Source organism: Artemia franciscana, chromosome 12, assembly GCF_032884065.1.
Source record: "Artemia franciscana chromosome 12, ASM3288406v1, whole genome shotgun sequence".
Lineage (NCBI taxonomy): Eukaryota > Metazoa > Arthropoda > Branchiopoda > Anostraca > Artemiidae > Artemia > Artemia franciscana.
Genome location: NC_088874.1, coordinates 1,866,862 through 1,872,272, shown reverse-complemented (window position 1 = coordinate 1,872,272; position 5,411 = coordinate 1,866,862). Strand labels below are relative to the sequence as shown.

Genomic DNA, 5,411 nt, shown 5'->3' with positions numbered 1-5,411 from the left:
TATAATACCCAAACGTTTTATACCGCCGCGCTTAGTACCTTTCCTTGTGATGTGGCACTCGTCACGTTTTCAAAGGAACAGGTTGGTGCAGGATCTTCTCCATTGATAGGAAAACGTGGTTCAGTTCAAACAACGTGATTATTGCAAGCGAAGATTCATTATTTTTTGACCCAACCCCAAACTTGAGGAACTACTTTATTGAACTCTGGAGATCAAATTATACATATGAGCTAATTTCGGGTACATCAATGCAACGTGATTGTCTGCAGCTGGAAGTTTGACTGCTTTCGATTTGACCCAAGCACGTACACAAGAATTTATTTTGGGAAAGGGTGAGGTCAGATCCAAAGGAGGGGGAAATGGTCAATATCAATACATATTTTTTCAAATTTTTAATTTATAATTATCAAAGTTCAGAAGGACAAAATACCTCACGTGTTATCCCGACCATACTTAAGAAGTGAAGTTAGGTTAATCATAATGAAATATACCAAATTCAGATGAAAATATAATACTTTAGTAACAAAATTATGGAAACTGCAACAGACAATTATTGAAAGAAGGCCACCCAGAACGCATTATATTAAATACCTAACTTAAACAACGCTATATATTGAATATTTAATTAAGATATTCCTGCATAATAGTCAATACCACTCAGGTTAAGCTGATCATCTTTGAGTGAATACAGAGAAGCTGGTTTTGAAAAGACCAAGAACAACAGTGTGGTCGGTATAATACGTAAGTACCCATAATTTTTCAAAATTTCAGTTTATAACTGTCGAAGTTCAAAAGAACAAAATTATGTTCTGTGATGAAAACAGAGAAAACACAATATTCAGAAATGTCCAAGGGGACTTAGAGGTTAATTTCGGTAAGTTCGGATCCCACTGGACACTGAATGAAATGAAGGCGATCGATTGGCAACACTTGAGAAGCGCAATATCAGAGGGGGAATAATAAAACGCAATACAAAAATGTCGTTGTTCCTATTTTTATGCAGTTTCGTCAAAGAGAAAAAGAGACTTTACTGTCCTGTACTTTTGTGTTCAGAAGTGTTGTTTTGATTCCCTTGGGTAACTTTTGTGACGCCGGTCGTCAGACATTTTTCTTAACTAAACACACGATTCCTAAAGCGTATGTCACAAATATTGGACTTATCTGTTGGCAAGAGTATACCCTGGATTTTTTTTTTGGGGGGGAGAGGATGCGAAAAGCTTTAAAACACTTCAAAATTTGTTTTTATGCATTAATTTTACGCTTTTAGCAGTCGGACAAAATTTTTTTCTTTAGTCTTAAGTATTTTAATCTTTGGTAGTGGAATTTATTGTTGATAAAAACAAATTCTGTTAATGAATTTAGCTGAATTCTAAATTGATGAGATGAGTGATGAGTGATGAAAAATTTACATCGTGGATTCTTCATTTTTCAACGTTTCTTTCGTGTACATTTCTGTGCCGTATCAGGTCTTATTTCCAGTAATTATTCAATATAAAGTATTTAGCGCTTTTAAAAGAGCTTCCTATTCTAATTAAACGGCTATGGTGTTTCAAGAGTCGTTCTTAAAAATTGGGGCAAACAGTCAAACCTTAGCATTAAGAACAAGGTATTGAGGAGTGGAGCAACCCCTTCATATAAAGAATTATTTCTTTCTGTTTCAAGTATTAATGTTGCTCCTTGCTTTCAGTTGGAAAAACTTGTTATTTAATTTGATTTCTTGTCATTTTTCAAGTAACGCCAGTAAATTCGGCTTACCATCAATAAAAAATTTCTTCCCTTCACGGGAAACTTTTCCATGGAAAGTCCCTCCAACGATAAATAGACACACACCCTGCTGAGAATCCCCCCCCCTCTTTAAGTTTCTTGCAGACCATTCAGCCTAAAAAATTATCCTCAAAACACTTTCATTTGAAAAAAGACTTTAAGCTCTAACCATTTTTCTGGTCACTCCGGAAATCTTCCTTTACGTGGAAATTTTTCCCCGAAATCAAAACACGCTAAAAATTTCCCTCGATCATTTCTCCCGCAACAACTTCAAATGCAAATTTGAGTTGACAAAGAGAAGAAGACAAATTAAAAGAATTTCGAATAGGAATTCTGTCAAATCCCCCTGTGTGAAATTTACCCTAGAAATTTTACTCATGGAAATTTACCAACCCACGGAAAATTATTCCTTTGGAAATCCACCCTAAGCACAAATCCCCCCCCCTCGAAAAACGTCTGTATACTTCCTAATAACAAATATTGTACGTAAAAATGGACAAATTTTACAACTTAAAGACCTATCCTCGGGGATTGTAGGGGTCTTGTTATCTCCAGAGGATAGCCATTGGATCTTTCAACTATTTTAAACAAAATGACTACCTCAAACTTGTGGATGGATAACTTTCGGGAAAAAGGGTTGTGGGAGGGGACTACTATGCCCCAATCTTTTTGTCACTTGGAAAGGGTGCTAGAATTTTTAATCTCCGTTTAATTGGGCCCTATTCTAGTGTTTAGGACCGTTGGCTCGGTACGATCCAACCTCGGTAAGAAAAAAAAAATAAATAAACACGAATCTGTGATCTTTCTTGTCGCAAAAAATACAAAATTCCACATTTTTGAAGATATGAGCTTGAAACCTCTACAGTAGGGTTCTCTGATACACTGAATCTGATTGTGTGATTTTCATTAAGATTCCGTGACTTTTAGGGGGTTTTTCTCCCTTTTCTGAAAATAAGGCGAATTTTCTCGGGCTCGTAACCTTTAAAGGGGAAGACTAAACTTAGTTAAACTTATTTACTTGGAATATTATATATTTGTATTCTTTTGATATATCTATTGATATCAACACTCAGTTTTTAGAGTCTCGACTACTGTTGAGCCGTGTCGCTCCTTATTTCGTTATTACGAACCGTTCTGACCAAAGAGATCATGCCTCACTAAACTGGTTTTTATTGCCATTTTGCGCCCGAAAACATCAATATTTTGGCCAAAGAGGTCAAAATGTCAAGAATTGCAGTTCCAAAGAAATTTATCGATTTGGTCTTAGATGATTCATCGACAAGGTATAGATGATTTTGACCCCTCATCTTGAAAAAGTGCTCTATAGCAGACCGATTAAGATCTACAATTTGACATGAACGCTACATTGGGCTCAAAAGCTGTTAATAAATCTTTCGCAGATGGTGACCCCTTTATGTGAAAAAAGAGATCGTGCCAATGGAGAGTGGTGATTTCTGCCATTTTGTTCCACAAATGATAAAGGTTTGTACAAAGAGGTCCGTATTGACAATTGATTTGTCATTTTCTATAACCCTCAACTACAGTTTTCGAGCCCCCCTTCTCTTGAAAATAAGATTCTTTTGTTAACAGTAACCTGCTACCCTATAACTGAAATTACAATCCCGTGTAGGGTGAAAGCCTTAAGCATGATTTAGCGTAAATTTTAAATGGGTGACTAAATCATATTTTTGCTGGATTTACATGCAATATTAAATAATCCGCGGTAATAAACTATAAAAGTGAACAACATGTAATTGTATAGTTAGTTAGGAATATAGTTAGGTTAGTTAAGTTATATTAGTTATAATTAGGTTTATCTGCTTAATATTTTTTTTTGCTGCGGCTAGTAGGGTACCGCAAGATCGCAGAGGTATGTTTAACTTTTAATTAAAAGCCTCTGTCCCTTTTAAATTTGTCTGAATAGCTCCACGTAAAATACCGCATTGTACCGAAAACGGTATTTTGTTACCATTTCGGAAGTGTAGAGGCTGAGAAGCATTATAGGAGCAAATTTATCAATGCACATACTAAAATGTAGTAATAGTATTTTCAATAGTTAATCCTCTGTTGAATATTTTCCTCTATTTTTTGTTGTATGGATTATGTGAAATTGGCCCCGGAACAGTTCAAATATACTGTATAAGCTGTTTATATTTATATATATTTTTAAATAAATCCAGCAATCGAATATTATTGATATATATATATATATATATATATATATATATATATATATATATATATATATATATATATATATATATATATATATATATTGACTTGAAACTTAAGTATAAGGATAAAAGCAGGTCATGTACTAACAGGAGCTTAGAATTTACCTTTATTTAAATAGTAGTATTTATCCATTTATTATAATATCGAAAATGTCTTCTTGTTACTCAGAAGAGTACATCGCCTTTTCTGTTACTATGCAAATGCTTGTTCAGTAAAAATGTATTCAACAATACAAAAATTGGATATGGTAACTAACGTTTCGTTATATTTAATATTTAAGTAACTTTTTAATTATGTTTATTATATTTAATTATATATGGTAATTGATGTTGCTAATAGGTTAGACCGTGCTGGGTTTATGTTGTCATTTTGATAATCGTCACCAACATAATAAACCTAGCACGGTCCATCGGTTGGTACACCTCAACTTCTCCGGTACCTAACCCAACCTAACTCGGTCCCACGTATCTTGCTTACCGAATAGCTGCAACAGGCGTTCTTGATTTAAAGATTTTTGTGACGTTAATTGAAGGTTATTAAAAACCTTTCTTGTTTATACAAGCGTCCGTTAAGAACAGTTGCCAAACCTGATCTTCCATTATGTTTATGTTGCGTAATATAACTGGCTGGAAAAATCCCGTAGTTTTGGCTTGGTAGATCAACGATGCAGTGATGTCAATTGGGCGATTGGGGGAAAATTATAATCATATGCCTCCTAAATTTCAAAAATATCTTTCTCTGGGTAATTTCATTGAAAAATCCTTTTTTTGTGCTTTCATAAAACTGACAAATTTGCCCCCCCCCCCAAAAAAAAAATTAAAAATGGATCCCCCCTAAATTTTCGTCAATTGACGTAAGTGTCACGATATACATATTTTATATTTTAATCTCCAGGGCCAGGGATAATTTTTAACCTTCTGTATGGGCCTTCAGTCTCTGAAAACAACAATTGCTTAAACATGAAGTATTTCTGCGTCTCAAAATAGAAGTGTGATTTTTAATATCATTTTGTATCACATTACTGGACACTGCTTTTCAAAAAGAGGACGAAAAATAAAACAAACCTAGACGTAATGGGAGAAGTCACTTCCGAGTTTGCTCCAACAAAAAAATATTCGGAAGTGCCTGAAGGACGGTGTTCAGGAACTTGACATCTATTTTTGCTTTATTTGTTGCAATGAAGACAAACAAATTGTACGTTTTGATTTCAATTTGCCAATCTTCTGATTAAAAAGTGTCTTTATTTGTTGCAATGGTTGTGCAATATAAATGTACTTGGCAATGACAAGGTGCAAAAAAATAACAAAGATTGTCTCGAATTTGTGCATGGTAATTTTGTCTGCTTGAGTTAGAATCATTGTCAGTTAATCAGGTTGTGACCACAAGCCAAATAACATAAACTGCTTAAGTAG

At 34.3% G+C, this 5,411-nt stretch overlaps 1 protein-coding gene across 2 annotated transcripts in view; it reads left to right on the top strand.

The window, feature by feature from the left end:
• LOC136033564 (rab3 GTPase-activating protein catalytic subunit-like) overlaps nucleotides 1–5,411 on the top strand; it is a 424,515-nt gene that overhangs the window by 151,470 nt on the left and 267,634 nt on the right. The window lies entirely within an intron of this gene.